This window comes from Macrobrachium rosenbergii, chromosome 2 (genome assembly GCF_040412425.1).
Source record: "Macrobrachium rosenbergii isolate ZJJX-2024 chromosome 2, ASM4041242v1, whole genome shotgun sequence".
Classification (NCBI taxonomy): domain Eukaryota; kingdom Metazoa; phylum Arthropoda; class Malacostraca; order Decapoda; family Palaemonidae; genus Macrobrachium; species Macrobrachium rosenbergii.
The window spans coordinates 85867174-85890502 of NC_089742.1; positions in this window are offsets into that span (position 1 = coordinate 85867174).

Genomic DNA, 23329 nt, shown 5'->3' on the forward strand with positions numbered 1-23329 from the left:
CCAGTATAAGAAAACACACCCAAACTATGCGTTAATAGGAAAATTATATGCAAATTTACAATTATTTTACGTTAATTCAACCTACTGCTAGGTTTACAATCAAGTACACTGAACAAGAAACAAAGGACGAATTCTGGAACACGTGGGGTGGTAAACAAGATGCAAAAAGTTACATTAAATTTGTTACAAATTACTAAAATCGCTACTTATCGAGCCTAGAATTTTGCCTATCGGGCTCACCAATACTGTGCTATGTCGGAGCACGTTTCAATTCAGCACAAAAGCTGAAACGGGCTTCGATTAAATCGGACTACAGTTACTATAATTACCTAAAGTCTTATTGTCAGTCTAGCGGGGGCCGCCCGGGAAATATTAAAACTTGGTTGGTTAAGAAGCAAAGATACCTTCATAATCAGTTGGCTTTTATTTACTGTAAGAATGTACAATACAAGGTTAACATGACAACAGAATAAGCCAAGAACGGAGAATGGAGTTCCAACAATCTGTCAAACACACAACAAGCAGTGTACTATCAATACGATACAGCCAAATACTTTTGAAAAAGATTACACACAAATGAATGTCACTACTCCTTTAAAGAAACTCAATAAAAATATTACAGACCTGCAAATTAGGCATAAAGGAAAATGCAATTTTGCAACATTAACATTCATGACAACATCTAGTGTTTATGACAACAGTAGGCTTACAAAGAAAATGAAAAACATACTGAAGGTGGATTAAAATAAACTGAACACCAACACCATTCCTCACATTGAGCGTGTTTTTCAAAACTAATACACACCCAACATTGACCTGAGTCTAACAAATTTTTCTGTAGGCAAACCTTTTGTGAAAATATCAGCTAACATGTCAGAGGTAGGAAAATTATATGCACTTCAATTTGATCAGAAGCAACTAGATCACGAACATAATGATATTTTATACTTACATGCTTAGTCTTAAGATGGTCCTTGGGATTCTTAGCAAGGCATATTGCTTACTGATTATCTTCATATATTAACATAGGACCTCCATTATCAAAATGTAGTTCATTAAAAGTGACTTTAGGCAAACTGCCTCTTGAGCAGCACTAGACAGAGCAACATATTCTGCCTCAGCAGTTGACAATGCAACACATGACTGTCTATTTGTATGCCATGATATTAAGCCACTGCTAAGTGAGAAACAATATCCTGATGTAGATTTGCGATCATTTTTATCTCCAGCCCAATCTGCATCTGAGTACCCAACACAAGAACATGAATTCTGTTTAGAATACACAATACCCAAATCCCACGTGCCCCGTAAACAACGAAAAATTCTTTTTATAGCAGGCCAATGATACCTTATTGGATTGGTACAGAATTTGGCAACATTACATACAGCAAATGTTATATCCGGTCTAGTTCTAGTATACAAAAAGGTAAACTACCAACAGCAGACTGATAAATTTCGCTACTGATCAAGGGTACAATTAACTTCAACAGGAGTAGACACAGGTTTTGATTTATCTAAACCAAATCTCTTAAGTAATGTTTCGGTATAAGCAGATTGATTAATACAAATCTTATCATTATCTTGAAATACTTTAATACCAAGAAAATAATGCAACTTACCCAAATCTTTCATTTTGTACTTGCTACTTAATGCTGCTTTAATTTCTGTTAAACAATCCAAAGACTCTCAAACAATTACGATATCATCAACGTACACAACAATACACAAGATATTATCAGAAAAAACTAGTACAAATACAGGAATCACAGCTTGACTGTTGAAATTTCAGTGATTTTAGGCAAGCATCCTGATGTGTTGGTATTTATAACACATACTACAATTCTTCGTTCTTACCTGCAAGGTAAATATGATGTATTTAGTATTTGATGTTTGGTCCCATTCTCGTCGCAGATGTCCGAGGATGAAGGGCGATAATGTAGTAGTAGTAAAGTATATATCTTAGTTTTACCAGACCACTGAGCTGATTAACAGCTCTCCTAGGGCTGGCCCGAAGGGTTAGACTTTTTACGTGGCTAAGAACCAACTGGTTACTTAGCATCTTTCAGCTCGTGTTTATTCTCTGCTACATTTGAGAAGAAGGCGGTAAGAGATGTATACAAAATACAAAAAGCATATACAATGGAATCATAACAGACATATGAGCATCGGAGCTCACATACACGAGGTAGAACTTACAGGATCGAAGCCTGTGTGTCGGATTCGATACTAACACCAATAATAACTGATTACTCTTATACTCTACAGCATTACGCAACATCTAGCTGCAGCTTTGAACCGAACGCGTCTACGGACGGCGTTATATAACACGTCTTGCACTTACGTTAAGACATACATGACACATCCAACGATGAATTCCAACATTTTGGAGCCTGCTTAAGACCATACATTGCCTTATCTAATTTACAGACAAAATTTTCCTTCCCTTTTTCAATAAAACCCTCAGGTTGAGTCATATACAATTTTTCTGAAAGTTTGCCATTCAAAAATGCCGATGACACATCCATGTGGTGAACATGAAGGTTATGCTGAGCTGCAAGAGCCAACAATGAACGGACAGACTCAAACCTTACCACTGGACTAAATGTTTCATCATAGTCAACCCCAATTTTCTGAGAAAAACCTCGTGCCACTAAACTGGCCTTGTAAGAGCACACAGTTCCATCTGCATCTACTTTCTTCTTAAAGATCCGTTTGCAATTAATGGGTTTACGTTCTAATGGAGATTCAACGAAGGACCACACATTCTCGTAGATAGTCCATCTCATTTTGCATAGCTATTCTCCATTTTTCGGCTTCTGGACCACAAAGAGCTTCTTCAACTGTTGAAGGTTCATCCAGCTCTTCTATACATGAATTAACCCATTCTCCTAATCTGACAGGAGGTTTCCTTTCTCTAGCTGAATGTCGAATATTTATTTCTGGATCAGCAGACTCATCAATGTCACTCTCAGATGATGCTTGAAATTCAATGTACTTTGGACTACATGGTGAATCCTCACATGGTGACTCCTCAAAAACTGCAGACTTAGATTCATCAAAAATAACATCTCTGCTATGAAAAATCCTTTTTGTGTCAAGGTTGTAAGGCCGATAGCCTTTGGTTGTAGAACCATAACCAAGCAAAATGCACTTCCTTGATTTAGATTCTAATTTCTCTCTTTTATCCTTTGGAATATGGACATGAGATATACAGCCAAAGGTACGGAATAGTTTACATTAGGCTTCCGTCCATTCAGTGCTTCATATGGTGTCTTGTCTTTCAAGACAGAATTGGGACTTCTATTACGCACATATGCTGCAGCTGACACAGCTTCAGCCCAAAAGGTCTTAGGCAACCTTGCATCAGATAACATGGCTCTCACAGCCTCCACAAGAGTCCTGTTCATGCGTTCTGCAACCCCATTTTGTTCAGGAGTCTTGGGAATTGTTTTTTCATGACGAATACCTTCATCTTGCAGATATCCTTCAAACTCAACAGATGTATAGGCTACTCTCCACCATTGTCTGCGCACAAAATCTTAATTTTCTTCTCATACTGGTTTTCAACAAGAGTTTTTCAACTCTTAAAAACACTAAAAACATCCCCTTTACTCTTCAAAATATATACCCAAACATACCTTGAAGCATCATCTATAAAAGTAACAAAATAATTTCCACCACCCAAAGACCCTGGGTTCATCTTGACACAGACATCACTGTGAATTAAATCTAAAACCTTATATTCTTTTCTAACCTCTCCAGTAGGAAATGAGGATCTATGAATTTTACCATCAGAAAAATTTTCACAGACATACGAGTCAGTAATTTTGCAATCAATGCCATTAACCACATTTTTGGAAATCAGCTTGCTCACATTATTCATTCCAAGATGACAAAATCGTCTATGCCATAACATTTCATCTGAATATACATCTGAACAATGAGCAGCTGCCTTTTGGAAACAATCAAGCATACAGTATATAATTTTCCTAACTTTTTCCCCACAGCTAGCAACTTATTTTTCTTACTGAAAATCTTGCATGAATGTTCATAAAATTGTCACCTTACCTCTTAATGTAACCTGAGAAATAGAAATCAAGTTATGAGCTAAATCTGGTACATAAAAAACTTTAAGTATACGGTTTTCTACCTTACAGTTAGGTAAATTAACTTGCAAAGACACAGAGCCTTCACCAACAGCTGTAAGTGGTCTCCCATCACCCACTTCAACTTTAACATGTGTTCTTAGATTTACAAAATTAGAAAAGGAAGACTTATCATTACACATACGCTGAGTAGCACCTGAATCAAGTACCCAAGGGTCATTACACGTATCACTAGTAGATAAAGCACTTACAAATAAAGTAACCTCATCATCACTATCTTGTCCTTTGGCAACTAGGCTTTGTTTAACCTTATGACCCTGACTCTTTTCATTATTCTCTTTCCTTTTCTTGCACTTTTCGATAAAAATATAAAAATTTTTCCTTACATGACCTGTCTTGTTGCATTCAAAACTCTTAACACTCTTTTTTTGTTTAGCAAGTAAAGACTTTATTTCACTATCCTGCATAGGCTTAAGCCAAGCCTATCACCTTTAATTTTATATTCTTCATGCAGCAACCTCTCAGTGACTGATTCCCATGAAGGAATTTTCCATAGCTTCCAGAGCTGTCACAAAAGCTGAATAATCATCAGGAAGTGAAGCTAATCAATTTATTACCCTGTCTTCATCTTCTATTGGATCACCAATAACAGCTAATTCTTCAAAAATTTCTGCAAAAGTTTTAAGATGCTTGTAAATCATTACCAGGTTTCAGCTTCAGACTGTATAATTTTCTTTTTAACCTGAATTTATTGGCCCATGACTTTTTCTGAAATGTATCCTGCAGTTTCTGCCATACCACTTTTGGATCTTTAGGATCACCTATTAAGTAAAGAAGTCTAGGCTCTACCGGTAACACAACTGTAGCTACAGCTCTGACTTTTCATAATTCAAACTTCCGAACAGCTGCAGCATCTATTGCAGAAGGAGCTTCTGTCCCTTCCACAATTCTGAACAAATCATATTTTACCAAATGCATTTTTACCTGCACATTCCACGTAGCATAATTCTTCTCATTTAACGGTACTAAGGTAATTTTACCGGGCTCCATGGCTGGGTATCTTCTCTTGACAACGCACCAAAAATGACAGTAATCCAACAACGACAGTCGATGATGATAGGACTCCACTGACATCCCCAGATGACAACAGCTCACCAAAAATGACAGTAACCCACCAACGATTCTTTGTGGCATACTATTCTGTCCCTGCTAATAAGGCTCTGCATTAATCCAGCCTATCACTATCCTTGGTACTCCGTCGACTCACAGCCGCCCAAAAACAAAAGATTACCATAGCCTAGCTTACCGTTACCTTACACCGCTGTCTTCTCATCTTCGCTTGCGACTGGGCCCATAACCATTGTTAAAATTTGGTTGGTTTGGAAGCAAAGATGATATCTTCATAATCAGTTGGCTTTTATTCACTTAAGAGTGTACAATACAAGGTTTACATGACAGAATAAGCCAAGAATGAAGCATGGAGTTGCTACTACTACTTGCTAAGCTTTTTGGAGTTCCAACAATCTGTCAAGCACACACAACAAGCAGTGTACTACCAATACGATACAGCCAAATACTTTTGAAAAAGATAATACACAAAAGAAACTCATTTAATATTACAGACCTGGGTCAGACCTGCAATTTAGGCATAAAGGAAAATGCAATTTTGCAACATCAACATTCACCACAACATCTAGTCTTTATGACAACATTGGCTTACAAAGAAAATGAAAAACATACTCAAGGTGGACTAAAATAAACTGACCACCAATATACAAAATAATAAAAAACACAATCACCCTTACAAAACAATACCCTAAACAATTACACCATTACATAAAGAAAGCAACACATCCATACTTACAAAAGGGGGACCAGAAAGTAGGAGAGGGTCAAAAAGAAAGAACATCCTATCATTTTACAAACTAAATTATCCTGCAGCAAAAAGAACTTTATAATGTGGAGATCTCCTCAAGACATAAGGCAACTCTTGCCACGTCACACACAATATTCCCAGACAGGTCGGAATAGGCTAGGGCCCATTGGGTAATACAGCACCGAATAAGCCTTCATCGTCTAGTTTGAAGACTACAGTAGGTACAATCTACCTTACTGCAAATCAGAGAGCTCCCTCTGACCAGCACTGAGCACAGGTGTGGATGAATGATCCAATAAATACTTCAGATGTTGGAAAGGACAGCTCAACACAGCCAGCTGCATAAGCCAAGAGCACGATATCCAAAAAAGTATAATAATTGTGCAGGTCTGCAACAGTCAACAGGTGATGGCTCAGAAACAAACTATCTCACCCTCTTTGTCGGCACCAGACATCAACTCCCAGGGGTGGGGGGAGGGTTAAGGTGATGAGTCTTGAACAGAAAAACAGAAACAATTAACTGCTTGTTTCATACAAACAGGCCGGGACAGGAGAAATTTAACAAAGTAACTAAGAAACAAAGCCCAAGTGGCTTGATACAAAATTTTCAGGAATAAAAGTAATTAATTAAATCAACAGGGACAACATACTGACAATATATATATATATATATATATATATATATATATATATATATATATATATATATATATATATTATATATATATTATATATATATATATATATATATATATATTATATATATATATATTATATATATATATATATATATATATATATATATATATATATATATATATATATATATATATATATATATATATATATATATATATAGGTCCTTATTTCACAAGGAAATATTTTTTAACCAGTTATTTTAAACAAAAATTATTACCCAATTAATCTATTTTACAAACAACTTAGAGAAATGTGGAGTAAGAGAGTTTCCTCACCAGTGCTGCCTGCACCAAAAATAAAATTTTATGCGAGGTTTCCCTATCTACACGATGACCACTTTCGTAAGAACTGCATTTCCCTAATACAGAAAAAAGTTTCCTGCTTTAGATGTTAAATTAACACCAATGAATTCTCTAGCCATTGGTTAATTTTTTACAGCCAAGTATCGCCTCAGACCCCTCTTCACATCCAATATTGTATAAAATAAATATTCTTGAGGGCGGGTCTCCAGCCATCACAACCGAACTGTCCTGGAGTCTATTATTATACTGTAAAGAGAACTGTTCCCTCGTTAAATGCTCAATTGACGTCAACTCAATTGGTGAGTCTGTAAGGTGTCAAAGAAACGAGCAGGTAAAGGTTACTGCTGATTTATTACAGATCCAGGCGGCTTATATTGCGGCCGACTGACGCCGGGCCGTGAGAGACAATGGAATTGACTGTGACCTGAGGTCGAAACAATAAACAATAATATACAGTGAACGAGTACGAATTACAATACGAAACATACAGAGACACAATATAGATACAGTCTTGATGCCTGTGAATGAAGAAACATGTGATACACAATGTGTGACATTCGTATAAATACCATAAAGTAAAAATGATTAAAATGCGTGACCTGGCACGTTTTAGGCGTGACTAATTTAGCTTGAAGAAAACGGGAAGTCACCAAAGAAAACAAGCTCAGCGGAGACTTAATTAATGGCGCCGCAAACACTATCCTGGCGCCGAATTGGTGACTTTACAAATACTCCCCCAAGACGGGGACGCGTCTGATTAATCCCCTGTACCTGGTGGGGCGCTGAAGGGTGCGCGGCTCCTTGAGGATAACTGAGGGGCCTCCCGCCTGTGAGGCTGCTGTTTGGGCAGTCCCTTCCTGGGGCGGCCGCGCCTGCGTGTGGTGAGGGCGTGCTGGAGTGCGTTTGGGGCGGAAGGGGTGCTGCGACGCTGCCGGGACTCTCCGACAGGAAGGCGGGCTTTAGCCGGTCTATGGAAACCCAGTCGTTCCTGCCTGGAAGTGCCAGCCGAACGCCTTGCTGTTCCGTTCCAGCACGCGGAAGGGTCCCCTGTAGGGCTTAGTTAGTGGTGGACGGACGGCGTCGACTCTGACGAAGACGTGGGTGGCGGATGACAGCTGTGGCGGCACGAAGGTGGTTGCTCTGTCGATGTATGAGCGCCTGCAAGGGGCGAACTTGCCGCCACGCCGCGGAGCCTCTGCAGAGATGGGGAGTGGCGATCATCCGTCACGAGCTCTCCCGGCACCACGAGGGGTTCCCCATAGGTTTGTTCAGCTGCGGATGGGGTGCCGTCGGCTCTGGGGGCGGTCCTCAACCCGAGGAGGACCCACGGCAGCTGATGTTTCCAGTCCTCGGCGGTGCAGCGGGCCATGAGGGATGACTTTAAGGACCTGTGGAACCGTTCGACCAGGCCGTTGGCCGCTGGGTTGTATGCTGTGGTGGTGTGGTGCGTGGTTCCCAGCAGTTGAGCCAGGGCAGACCACAGCTCGGAGAGGAAAGCGGGGCCCCTGTCGGTTGTGATGTGGTCCGGGACGCCGAAGCGGCTAACCCAACTGGAGAGCAGGGCCTCGGCGCACGCGCTGGCGGTGGCTTCTTGCATGGGCGTGGCCGGGCCACCTGCGTTGAACGGTCTACCACCGTGAGGAGGTATCTGGATCCGCCTGATGGGGAAGGGCCCGACGACGTCGATGTGGATGTGGCCGAAGCGGCGCCCTGGTTGTGGGAACTCGCCTACCCCGACTGCGTGTGACGACCCACTTTACTGGTCTGGCACTGCAGGCACTGTTTTGCCCAGGCTGTGGCGTCCTTTTGCACCCGTGCCAGACGAACTTTTTTGAAAGCAGTTTGGCCGTGGTCCTGCCGGAGGGGTGTGAGGCCGTGGATGATGTCAAATACCTGGCGGCGTGAGGCTGGAACCAAAGGGCGGGGCTGGCCTGTGCTGATGTCACAGAGCAGGCTGGGACCTCCGGGGCGAGGGTCACGTCCCGCCACTTGAGGGATGTGATGGCGGTGCGGTATGCTGGGGTTTCTGGGGTCAGCGGCCTGTTCTCTGGCAAGGTCCTGGTAATCTACACCAAGCTGCACTGCGTTCAACTCGACTCTGGAGAGGGCGTCTGCTACGGGATTTTTCTTGCCGGGAGGTACCTGACGGAACAGGTAAATTCGGCTATGGCTGAGAGGTGGCGCTGCTGTCTGGAAGACCATGCGTCCCCTTGCTTCGTGGAAAGCGTGAACCAGTGGCTGGTGGTCTGTGAAGATTGTGAAGGGCGTCCTCCAGGAGGAACTTGAAGTGCCGAACTGCGCTGGTATTAACATCGCGCAGAGTTCCCTGTCGAAGGTGCTGTATCGGGACTCTGCGGGATTGAACTTCTTGCTGAAGAAGGCGATGGGCTGGGGGCGCCGTTGATAATTTGCTCCAGAACAGCACCGCAGGCAACGTTACTGGCGTCTGTCGTCAGCTGGAGGGGAGCCTTGGGATCTGGTGTGCCAAGGCGGTTGCCTTGGTGAGGGCGGCCTTCGTCCGGGAAAAGGCCTGCTGCTGGCTGGGTCCCCAAGACAGGGACTTCGGTTGACCTCTTAGGACTTCCGTCAGGGGGGCCGTGGTGTGCGCGATCCCGGGGATGAAGCGCCTGTAGAAGTTTACCATCCCAAGGAACTCCTGGACGGCCTTGATGGAGGTGGGTGTCGGGAACTTTGCTACGGCTGCCACCTTCGATGTAAGAGGGCGGACGCCTGTCGGAGATACCTCGTGACCCAGGAACTCTGCTTTCTGGACGCCGAATGTACACTTGTCAAAACGGACGACGAGGCCGTTTTCTTGGAGGCGCTGGAGGACTGCTTTGATGTGCCTCTGGTGTTCGCTGAGACCTGGAAAATATGAGAATGTCGTCGACGTAGCAGACGCAGAATTTTAGGTCCCCCAGGATGCTGTCCATGAGCCGCTGGAAGGTGGCCCCGGCGTTCCTCAGCCCGAAGGTGGAGAAGGCGAACACATAGGACCCGAAGGGCGTGATGATGGCTGTCTTTGGTATGTCCTCTGGCGCAACAGGTACCTGAAAATAAGATTTAAGAAGGTCCAATTTAGTGAATATTTTGGCCCCGTGAAAGGAGGCCGTGGGTCTTGCATATTGGGCAGAGGGTAGTGGTCGGGCTCCGTTGCAATGTTGAGCCGTCTGTAGTCACCGCAGGGTCTCCAGGAGCCGTCCGGTTTCTGCACCATGTGGAGGGGGAGGCCCATGGACTGGAGGCTTTCCTGCAGATGCCCATCCGTTCCATCTCCGCGAATGCTTTTTTCGCCTCCTGAAGGCGCTGAGGGGAAGCCTGCGGAACTTCGCATGTGTCGGGGCCCTTTAGTCACTATATGGTGGTATATGCCGTGCTTGGCTGGGGCCCGGGGACTTGGCGAAGCTCGGGCTTAAACACCTCGGGAACTCCGACAGAAGGTGTGCGTACTGGTGGGGGCGACGGCGCTGATGGTGGGTCTGGGTCCCGCCGTTAACGGGAGAGACCGCAGGAGTCGGTATCGAGGAGGCGCTGCGCCCCACGCCGACTAGCAGGCCGAAGTGCGCCAGAAAATCGGCCCCCAGGAGTGGGGTTCCCTCGTCCGCGACGATGAAGTCCCAGGAGTAATTCTGGCCAAGGATGGAGATCGACAGGAGCCTGGTGCCGTAGGAGAGGATGGGGGTTCCGTTGGCGGCCGTCAGGAAGGCGGCCGGGTCTGGTGTCTGGTTGCGGTCCTCTCTGGATGCTGGGAAGACCGACTTGAAGGCTCCTGTGTCGACCAGCATCATCCTGCCGGAGACGGTGTCGCGGACGTAGAAACCTACTGTTTTTGAGGCCCTGGGTTCTTCGGCTGCCATGGCGGCCTGTCCTGCTGGCCGCCGCCACCCCCGTTTTTTGAACGGTTGAACGAGCAGGGCGGCAGGCAGTTTCGGGCGTCCTTTCCGAACCACTTGTGATAGCGACAGAAGCCCGGGGACCACCGTCTACTGTGGTTCGGTGGACGTCTGTTGGCGATGGCGTTGACGGGCTGCTCTACGTCCTCTTCGGGCTGGACGGAGCTGACCGGCTGAGTGGCCGGTTTTAGCCGCTGTGAAGCCTTGACGGAGTCTGTGAGGTGTTGTGCCGCCTCTATGAGGTCCTCGACAGGCATGGTGTAGGGTGAGCGATCTGGTTGCGTACTTCCGGGAGAGAGTTGGCGAAGGAAAATTTCCCCGTCGAAGCTTATCTCCTGCCGCTTGTTCGTGCCACCGAGACTGGTGTTGACAGGAGATCTCTGACCATGCCCCAAGCGTCTCTTGGATCGAGGTCGTGGCGTGGGTTATTGGCAAGGTCGATAAAATGGCGGCCCGCTCGGCGATGGGCAGGGAGCAAGCTTCGAGGAGGAACTTTTTGTGGTGCTGTATGTGAGGGTGAGTGTTTCGGTACCCGCGAGATGAGTTTGTTGTACACGTCCTCCGGAAGGGCGTTGAGCACTGTGTCGGCCTGTAGGATTTCGTCCGTGAGGTCCGCGATTCTGAAGTGGCTCTCCACCCTGCGCAGCCACCTCGATGGGTTGCCCTGCGTGGGCGGCAGCTTTAGGGTGAGGGCGGCCCGCGATTGTGTTGCCCGGCCGTCGTGTGTTCGGGCGCTGGTGTGGAGTTGCGGGAGGGCCTTGATGCGGGGCGGGCGCGGCTGCGATGGGAGGTAGGTAAACCTCGGAGTCCGCGGGGTCCGCGTTTAACTGCATGAAGGAGGGGATATCCGCGTCCATGCTTGCTCCTTTGACCCTTACTGGAGTAGGATACTCAACGTCAGTACGCACTTTCGTGCGCCGTGTGGTTCCGCTAGTGACGCTGGTGGGGTACGCCGACGAGAGTCAGCACGCTCAAACGCTGGTTACAGCGCCGTGTTTAGGCCGCTAAGAGCGTTTTTGGAGAAATCCTGGAGCCAAGACTGAGTCGCCGTGTGAGTCCGCTAATGGCTCCGGGATACTCCGGGGGTCACCACTGTAAGGTGTCAAAGAAACGAGCAGGTAAAGGTTACTGCTGATTTATTACAGATCCAGGCGGCTTATATTGCGGCCGACTGACGCCGGGCCGTGAGAGACAATGGAATTGACTGTGACCTGAGGTCGAAACAATAAACAATAATATACAGTGAACGAGTACGAATTACAATACGAAACATACAGAGACACAATATAGATACAGTCTTGATGCCTGTGAATGAAGAAACATGTGATACACAATGTGTGACATTCGTATAAATACCATAAAGTAAAAATGATTAAAATGCGTGACCTGGCACGTTTTAGGCGTGACTAATTTAGCTTGAAGAAAACGGAAGTCACCAAAGAAAACAAGCTCAGCGGAGACTTAATTAATGGCGCCGCTTTCACTATCCTGGCGCCGAATTGGTGACTTTACAAGTCTGTCTTTGTTCCCGTGACCTATATCTTTTGTGGTCCTTTTTTTCTTGTTTTATGCTCATTTATATACCTATTTTTAAATGCTGCATTGCTATTTTTGTGAATTTTAAATATTTTTAAATTTATTAATACCGTGATTCTATCTCTAGCGCAAATCATTTTCTTTTTTAGCCTTGAAAATGTGACGTGTCATGAAACGTCAGCAATAAATTTGTGAGATGGAGGTCTTCGTTTTCCTTGTTACTTGATAATGTATATATATATATATATATATATATATATATATATATATATATATATATATATATATATATAACATATATATATATATATATACATACATACATATATATATATATATATATATATATATATATATATAACATATATATATATATATATATATATATATATATATATATATATATATATATATATATATATATATATATATATATATATATATATATATATATATATATATATATATATATATATATATTGCCTATATATATATACTGTATATAAAGCAATGCAATGCCAAGTGGCATTGCCTTTTATTTATATATTCATCATGTTCCATATTTTCGTGATTCAGTTATACACACACATATATGTATATATGATATATATATATATATATATATATATATATATATATATATATATATATATATATATATATATATATATATATATATATACAGGGTTTCCAAAATTCTCTTTACAATTTAAAAAATATTATTACAAAAGCCATTGATGAGTAATCTTAATCAGATTCATTCTATGTACTCAGCAGTTATCAAAGTTTTTAATCACATTGTATTTGTCTATTTCTGATACCATGTTAATGAAAGAGGTACTGTTAAATGAACCCCTAAAAAACGGCTACTCCTCAAGAAAAGGCACAATGTATGTCATGGTTTATTGAAACAAAATTGGATATTGCAGACTCAGCGAAACTACACAACTAGGTATGGAACAGATCCACCGTCACGTCCGTCAATTCGTGCATGGCTCAAGAAATTTCTGGAGATAGGGACAGTGTTGGATAAAGGGAGGAGTGGACGACCAAGAACATCTGAGGAAAACAGCGATCATGTAAGACAAGCCTTTGATCGTTCTCCTAGAAAGTCCATTCATACTGCTGCCAGACTCCTAGAGCTACCACTTTTAATAGTGCACAAAGTCCTACACAAGAACTTGCGATTGTACACTTACAAAGCACAACTCACACATGCACTCAAGCCAAATGATAAACCAAGATGAAGAGAGTTTGCATTAAACATGCTGGAACGAATTTCTGATGGTAAAACGTTCCTCAAATGAGTTAGTTTTAGTGATGAGGCAACCTTTCATGTTTCAGGGAAACTGAACACACATAATGTGAGAGAATCTGGGGATCAGAACATCTCCATACAACTAGAGAACTTCACCGAGATAGTCCAACAGTGAATGTGTGGTGTTGGATCATGTGCAATCAAATCATTGGTCCATTTCTCTTCAACGAGACAGCAATTACTGCATATGTTTACTTTGACCTTTTGACTAAATATGTGGCACTACAACTAGATGACCTCCAACCAACCATCATTTTCCGGCAAGATGATGCACCACCACATTGGTGACTGCATGTTCATGGGTTCCTAAATCAAACATTTCCAGACCAGTGGATTGGAAGGGATTGCCCATTTCCCTGGCCACCTCGTTCACCAGATGTCACTCCTCTGGACTTCTTTCTATGGGGTTATGTTAAAGATATCATGTATTGAACAAAGATATGGGACATCACTGATCTCCAGCAAAAGATCACTGATGCCATTGCCACCACTGATGAGGCTATGCTACAGCTAACATGGCAAGAAATTGAATATCTACTCCTCATTTTGTAATAATTTCCACATACTTGTCTGTTCATTTCCTTCTGTAATATATATTTTAAATTGTAAAGAGACTTGATGGACACCCTGTATATATATATATATATATATATATATATATATATATATATATATATATATATATATATATATATATATATATATATATATATATATATATATATATATATATATATATATATATATATATATATATATATAATATATATTTTATACATATTATATATAGATTATATATACATACATAATCTATATATATATATTATTTTATACATATTATATATATAGATTATATATACATATATATAAACAGACTCAATATTCCGTGTAGGAATACTATACATTTGTGGTCTAACTAGAAGGCATTTTCGACCCTTCTCTCCCCTGAATACTTATATCCCATACATATATATTCTCTTAGCGAGTCTTTATGCACTATTTCATATCCCCTCTCTATCGAACATCATAAAGATCTCTATAAAGTTCGAAAAAAATTTTCTTTTCTTGCATTCCACACAAAAAATGAAAATCATCTAAGAAACGCAATCTTGCCTAAAAAATATCTTTACTAAATGGAAAAACAAGAATGAATAAACAAATTTTGATTAAAATGCATCATAAATAAATTATCAAGTATGGGCAAACATCAACTCAATTTAGTGTCCAACTAAAAATCTGATTGTGTGAGGCCTGCAAATTCAAAAAGCTGTTGATTAGACACTGATCTCGTCTCAGATTTCTACCCCGTCCTCCCCTTCAGACATTGGAAGGAACTTTGTCTTTTTAAATCACACCACCATGATAACATCATGTTTAACTATGTCATCACCAAAATGTTCTCAACAATTTTCCCACTCATCTAAGACATCTGTGAGAAACATCTAAATGAAATCTCCCAAAAATTGCAAGTGCAAAACAAATGAAAAGTCTAAAATGCATGGGTATATAGGTACTGGTCAATAGAACACAATAAAATTTATAAATGGTAAATAAAATCACTTCAACCAAGTTCAAAAATGTTTGAAACATGGTAAAAAACATAGAATACTGTTCACCAGAAAAACGAAGAGTCTGGGTGTCTGCTTCTAAGAGACTGCAACAGATTTATCTCTTTTAGATAGAGTGGTTCATGGTTGGACTAGGTTTTGTTTCCTAATATTAGCAAGTTATGACTTGGACCATCAGACGGATGGTCTGAATTGTTTTTTAACTTTTTCAAGTGAGTTGTCATCTAACAGAGAACATCTTTTTCACAAATCACAGTTGATTGTTCTGAAGGCCCACATTTATAACAGTGATTATCTGCCGAGAACAACCAGATTCAATGAACAGCAGCACCAATATGTAGCAAATGTGCCTCGCTGTCGAACTTGTAAATTCAAGAGGACCATTATTCTTCACACCGTTTGACTGTGGAACAGCCTCCAAGAGGATGTTGTGCAACTGAAATTTCAGAAGTTCAAGCAAAGATGCAATGCATTACCACCCTAATACTATTATCCTTGCATTTTAATACATTTTTATTTAATTATTTTTTAATAAGAGATCTCTTTCTGTATTTCCCTTTACCTCCTCTCAGATTTTCCTAATGAACACCATATTCCTTGGAAGCTTGAATTTCAAGCCAATGGCCCCTGTGGGCTTGTTTCATATGAATAGGTTTCATCTACTGAATAACAATAACAACCAAATAACATTCCATGTTTTCATTCTGTTTTTTATTTGTTATATCACGAATCAAAAGTGTACATGATGCCCTGCCTTAGTTAATATCGTTCAACAATCTTATTAAATTATTCATAGCTACTGCTGAATGCCAAACATTCCCTGCAATGTAAGCCAGCATCCTGCTACTTGATAAATAATATGTTGTAATATTCCCGTTATCATTTTATTCATGACATGCAAGTACAGTGTACTTTTAAACAAGCCTCCATTGACCACAACTTGAGCAAAGAAAAGAATGTACTGTATGACTTTAATCAAATCGTACACTTAATAATGTTCCGTAAATGTTTATAAATTCGAATGTTACCCTCCAAGGCCAGTATATTTTCTTTAGCCATAGGCCTAACTTGGTCTTTACATTTATAGCTATGACAAAATTTCTTAATTTGAAAGTCATATAACATTACTAGCACAAATTAATCAGGCTTCCCTTCTGCTCACGTAACTCATCGCTACCAGTTAGGGACGTACTAGGCGGGCATGCTCTTCTATATTCCTTCCCTGGAAAAGTAGCTAGTTCATGATTATAAGGTGACAAATATACATGACTTCAGTTTTGTCATCAGTCTTCGTTACTTAGCAGAAAATCTTTCATCAATATGAAAAATGATATTAGAAAATGTGCATGTGCAACAGGGCTTTAAATCTCCACTCTTGTTACCACGGGGACACACATACTGTGTACATTATATGGAATCATTTGCACATATCACATATACTACATATGTATACTATTATATGCAATCATTTGCACGTAAATGTACATATTTCTGGAAAACCTGAAGTTGTGATGTATTCTGCCTTGCTGTCCTAAGCGATTTCAGTAGTGTCGTATGCTGACATTTTGGTTTCTGTGCCACCCTGTCAGCCTTCATGTCTCTGGGATGATAATGATGATAATATGTGGATGATATACAGAGCATTCACGTACTGTGCACAATATATGTACTCTTCATACTCTCAGCTGTTTAAAATATTCAAATTATTCGGCCAACGATGCCTATTATCAAGAATAACGTTATTTTTCAGACATTTTCATCCTTCGTTCATTTGGTTTCGAGGACAATAAACTTTTTGAATATTGTGGGTATCGTTTGCAGCAATAACTACAAAAGTTTTCTATAATATGAAAAAGTAACGAAAGTTAACGTTCAAAAGCGGAAGCCACACACCTGAAGCTCACAGTGTTGATTGATTGCCCCGAAACCTGATGAGTATAACTCAGCGAGTCATGGCATGGCAGCCCTCCTCGACTCCTCCGTTCTCCTGCCATTCTGGCGGTTTTCCCGCTGGATCTGGGTCTTTTTGTTAATTTTGTAGTCAAGAGCCAAGTTGTTAATTTTGTAGTCAAGAGCCGGCTCATTTAGTTTGCAAAGTTAATCCCTTTAGAGTTTTGCCATCCAGGCCTTGATATAGTTAATGTTCGTTTAAAGTATAGCCTGAGTGTTCAGAAATAAGTTTTGTACAAAATTGTAACTTTTAGAAGCATATTTTTTTTAGTTTTGTGTAACTTTTCCAGAGTTGTTTTGTACCCGACCGCATAGTCCTTGTACGTTAATGTATGTAAAATTTAAATAGTTTAATTTTTTAAATAAAATTGTAAAACCCTGCCTGATCTTGATGGACCTTCGCTTCGATGTTTGCTGATAGTGTCCTTCAAGCCTGATCATCCTAGTCCCATACCATCCGGTACTTAGAACCATCCCAGTTGTGGGGAAAAATTCACGACACTTGGTCCTTCGAACCAGATGGTCAGCATCAATGAGCGTCCGGAATATCCACCAAGTGATGGTTTTTCGAGTTGGCTGAGGAAGTGGCGAGAGTGACAAGGGCATAACAGAGTTTCAGAGAATACGGCGATCACTGTTTTTTGCAATGCGTAATTTTAATGTGACTTGAAGCAGCATGGCTGTTCATTGGTTGCTTTACTGACTAATATGGTAGCTGAAGCCCATTTTGAATTGTTGGAGACACGCGGTATGGCGGTGTACCAAAATCTGACCGATTGCATTAAAGCCGATGAACAAATGTTGAGAAACTTCTGTTTGACTAGTACAGTAAAGTTGGAATCAAGCTTTGAATTGTCAATTAGTCAAGTGCTCGATGGAGTGAATAATGTAATTGCCCTTCTCCTTACCAGAATTGAATTCCTTGCTAGTGTATCGCAGCAACGGACTAGTTTGCTGAAGTTGAAAGAAAACTTCCTTTACCTGTGTTTAATGGTGAGATTAGCGTGTGAGACAGGTGCGAAATAATGAGCAGGAAGACAAGTACTGCTGGTTTACTGATGAAGCGACCCACTTATAAAGCAGCGTGCGGACGTCTGCGTATAACGCAGAGACCACGGGTACAAAGATTTACAGGTGACCTGAGGTCAGACTATTTCTCTACAGAAAAACAGGACAGGCACATACAGAAAGCATAATGATTAACATTGTCTGGTCTGACAAAACTTATTTTACAGACCACTGGTGATTAACAGCTCTCCTAGGTCAGACTTATTTTACTCTACAGAAAAACAGGAACAGGACCTACAACATTGAAAACATTATAGAAGAAATGAATTTCTGGTCTGATGTAAAAATGCTCTATTACATATACATAATGCATGGCCAATTGAACAGACAATAAAATATTCAGTTCATAATAATGATAATAATATTGTGTTCATCCAACCCTAGGTCGAATGTGAAGGCACCGCAGAAAACAGGATGTTCATTACAGAGAACGCGTTGAGCGGGGACTTTACAATACTCCCCCCCAAGACGTAGGTAACGTCTGATCAAAGCAGGTATCTGCTGGGGCGACGGAGGGGGCCCCACTTTCTTGATGTCAACTGGAGGGGGTGGTTGCCTTCTCCGGCGTCCTCTGGAGTGGTGTGTTGGGGTGCCCTCCTGTCTGGTTCTGGGGTTTTCTGGGGACGCCCATGACAGTTTCCTGCGCATGGGGCAGGCCAGGGGGTTGCTATCTCCTGCAGAGGGCTTTGGGAACCACCCCCGACATCCTCCTCCAAGAATGCGGGCTTGAGGCGGTATCGATACCCAGTCTTCCCTTCCGTGGACGTCTACCCGGAATGCCGTTTTGTTCCTCTCGAGCACAAGGAAAGGTCCTCTGTAGGGCCTGGTCAAGGGTGGCTGCATGGCATCATCCCTGATGAAGATGTGGGTGGTGGAGGATAGACTGGGAGGCATGAAGGGAGATGTCCTGTCGGCGTATGTCCTCTGGCAGGGGGCAAACTTCCCAACCCTGTTGCAGAGCCCCTGCATTGCTATGTCATCCTTGTCCTCTGCGATGAGTTCCCCTGGGACTACCAGGGTCTTCCTGAAGACCTTTTCTGCTGAGGGTGGGTTGCCATTGGCTCTGAGGGTGGTTCTCAACCTGGGGAGGACCCAGGGCAGCTGGTACTTCCAATTCTCGGAGGTGCAACGAGCATGAGGGATGCCTTCAGGGACCTGTGGAACCTCTCCACCATTCCATTGGCTGCGGGGTTGTAGGCGGTGGTGCTGTGGTGAGTGGTCCCCAGCAGGCATGCCAGGGCGGTCCACAGCTCGGACAGGAAAGTGGGGCCTCTGTCTGTTGTTATATGGTCCGGGACACCGAACCGGCTAATCCAGCTGGAGAGGAGGGCTACTGTGCACGCACTGGAGGTGGCTCCTTCCATGGGCGTAGCTTCGGGCCACTTGGTGGAGCAGTCAGCGACTGTTAGAAGGTATCTTGCTTCTCCTGATGGGGGAAGAGGACCCACTACGTCGACGTGGATGTGCCCGAAACGTCTCCTCGGCTGGGGAAACTCACCCACCCCCGACTCGGTGTGCCGCCCTACTTTGCTGGCCTGACACTGCATGCACTGCCTTGCCCAGGCCGTCACGTCCTTCTGTATGCTGTGCCAGACGAACTTCTCCGTCAGTAGCCTGGCCGTCGTCCTTCCAAAGGGGTGGGACAGTCCATGGATGATGTCGAAGACCAGCCGACGATGGGAGGCGGGCACCAGAGGGCGGGGGCAGCCAGTGCTCACGTCGCTCAGCAGTGTTGACCCTCCAGGGCTGAGGGGCTCGTCCTCCCACTTCAGTGACGTGATGGCTGTGCAGTAAGCTGGGGTCTCTGGGTCGATGGTTTGTTCGTGGGTGAGGCCCTTGTAGTCGATCCTGAGCTGCACTGTGTCGATTTTGATCCTCGAGATGGTGTTGGCTACTGGGTTCTTCCTGCTGAGGAGGTACTTGATGGTGCAGGTGAACTCTGCGATGGCCGTGAGGTGCTGCTGCTGTCTGGAGGACCATGTGTCCCCAAGCTTCATGAAGGCGTGGCCCAGCGGCTGGTGGTCAGTCCAAGTTGTGAAGGGCGTACCTCCAGGAGGAACTTGAAGTGGCGTACCGCCTGGTATACTGCAAAGAGTTCCCTGTCAAAGGTGCTGTAGCAGGACTCGGCGGGGCTGAGTTTCTTGCTGAAGAAGGCGATGGGCTGAGGGGACCCGATGATGACTTGTTCCAGGACAGCTCCGCAGGCTACGTTGCTGGCATCCGTCGTCAGCTAGAGGGGCGCACTGGGATCCTGGTGGGCCAAAGATGTTGCCTTGGCGAGGGCGGCCTTTGTCAGGGAAAAGGCCTTCTGCTGGTCGGGGTCCCACACTAAGGTCTTTGGACGACCCTTGAGGACCTCCATCGGGGGCGGGGGACCATGGTGTGAGCAATCCCTGAGATGAATCTTCTGTAGTAGTTCTGAAGGTGCACTTGTCAAACCTGACGACAAGGCCACTCTCCAGCAGGCGCTGCAAGACCTTTCAGATGTGCCGTAGGTGTTCCTTCTGGGGTCTGGAAAAAAATTAGGATATCGTCGATGTCACAGATGCAGAAGTCCAGGTCCCTCAGGATGCTGTCCATCAGCCTCTGGAGATTTTGAGAATATTTTGGCCCCATGGAAGGAGGCCGTTAGGTCCTACATGTCTGGTAGAGGGTAGTGGTTGGGTTCTGTAGCGAGGTTGAGCCGCCTGTAGTCTCTGCAGGGCCTCAAGGTGCTGTCCGCTTTCTGCACCATGTGAAGGGGGAGGCCCATGGGCTGGGAGCCTTCTTGCATATGCCCATCCTTTTCATCTCAGCAAAGAACTTCTTGGCCTCCTGAAGGCGCTGTGGGGGAAGCCTCCGGAACTTCGCGTGTGTCGGGGGGCCCTTTGTTTTGATGTGATGATATACCCCGTGTTTGGTGGGGGCCCCGGGCACCTGGCGAAGCTCATGTTTGAAGACTTCCGGGAACTCCTTCGGGGGAATTCCTTCAGGAGCACAATGGAACAGATTGCTGGGCTCCCTGGGGCCTGGCGACAATGGGCACTGGCATTGGACTGGTGTCCAGAGGCATTTGCAGCCCGCCAGTCCAAAGTGGGTGAGCCGGGAGTGGGGTCTAACATCCGCGACGATGAACTTCCACCTGTACCTCCGGCCAAGGATAGATATCGACAGGAGCTTGGTGCTGTAGGGGAGGATGGGGGACCTGCTGGCGGCTGTCAGGGCGGCAGCCAGGTCCGGCGGATGTCTGTGGTCCTCTCTGGAATGCAGGGACACTGACTGCATGGCTCCGGTGTTGATCAACATCATCCTGCCGGAGATGGTGTCACGGACGTAGAAGCCTACTGGTGCGGGGCCACTGGGTGTTCCAGTTGCTGCTGCCATGGCGGCCTGTGAGGGTGGCTGCCGCCTCCCCTGTTTTTTGGAGGGAAGAAAAGGCAGGGGGCTTTGCAATTGTGGGCAGCTTTCCCGAACCTCTGGTGGTAATAGCGAAGCCCTGGCCTCTCCCTCTTCTGCTGGTGGGGTGGCTTCCTCTGGGCAACAATATTGATGCCCTCCGTGGTTGGGTCCTCCGGCTGGAGGCAGTTGATGGGGTGTGCGGGCATGGACGCCCGCTTTGCCGCCTTCGTGGAGTCCATCAGCTGCTGCGCCACCCTGATCAGGTCCTCGACCGGCGGGGTGTATGCCTCTATGATCTGCCAACAGACCTCTGGTAGTAGCTGCCGCAGGAAGATCTGATCTCTTTGCGCCTGCCGCTGCTGTCACTCTCAGGGGAGGAGGAGGAGGTCCTGGAGGGCATCCCATGTTCCCAAGAGGTTTCCCTACTGCCGGGGGTTGAGGGCGAGGTCAAGGGCGCGGGCGGCTCTCTCGGAGACTGGTGGGGAGCAGGTCTCGAAGAGAGTGGCTTTTAACTCCTGGAAGGTGGCGGGGCTCAACGTTGTCATTAACCACGGGGTGATCTTCTTGTATATCTCCTCAAGGAGGGCGTTGATGGCGATGTCCGCTTTCAACACCTTGTTGGTTAGGCCTGCTACACTGAATTGCCCCTCAACTCTGTAGAGCCAGGATGCTGCGTTTTGATGGGTGAATGGCGGCAGCCTTATGCTGAGGGCCGCCTTTGGTTGGTCCGTCAGGAGGGTCATCGCGTGGGGTGCAGGTACTGGTGTGGAGGAACGCGTGGGAGGGGGTTGCGCGAGGGAGACATCTGCCTCTGAGAAGTTCGAGGTAATTTGCATGTAGTTGGGAATGTCTGTGTCCATGCTCATTCCGCACTCTCACTTGTAGTGTGAGGGAACACTTGCGTCAATACACGCTTGGGAGCATGCCGTGTGGGTCCGCTAATGACACCGGTGACTTGCAGATGAGGATCGGTAACGCCTGAACGCTTTGTTAGAGCGCCATAGTTAGTCCGTTAGGGGCGTGGGTTGGTTTATCAGGCCATGAATAAGTCACCGTTTGGGTCTGTTAATGGCTTCCGGGAACCACTCTGGGGGTCACCACTGTGAGAGAGGTGCGAAATAATGAGCAGGAAGACAAGTACTGCTGGTTTATTGATGAAGCGACCCTCTTATAAAGCAGCATGTGGACGTCTTCGTATAACGCAGAGACCGTGGGTACAAAGATTTATAGTTGACTTTGTGAGAGAGGTGCGAAATAATGAGCAGGAAGACAAGTACTGCTGGTTATTGATGAAGTGACCCGCTTATCAAGTGGTGTGCGGATGTCTGCGTATACGCAGAGACCGCGGGTACAAAAATTTACAAGTGACCTGAGGTCAAACTATTTCTCAACACAAAACAGGACAGGTACATACAGAAAACATGATGATTAACAATAGCTGGTTGGACATAAAAATACTCTGAAACATATAAGTGGTACAAGGGCAAATGAACAGGTAATAAATATACAATTCACAATAATGATAATAAGATTGTGTTTGTCCGACCTTAGGTCGCATGTGAAGGCACCGCAGAAAACGGGATGTTGATCATAGAGAACCTGATGAGAGGGGACTTTATAATACTCCCCCCAAGA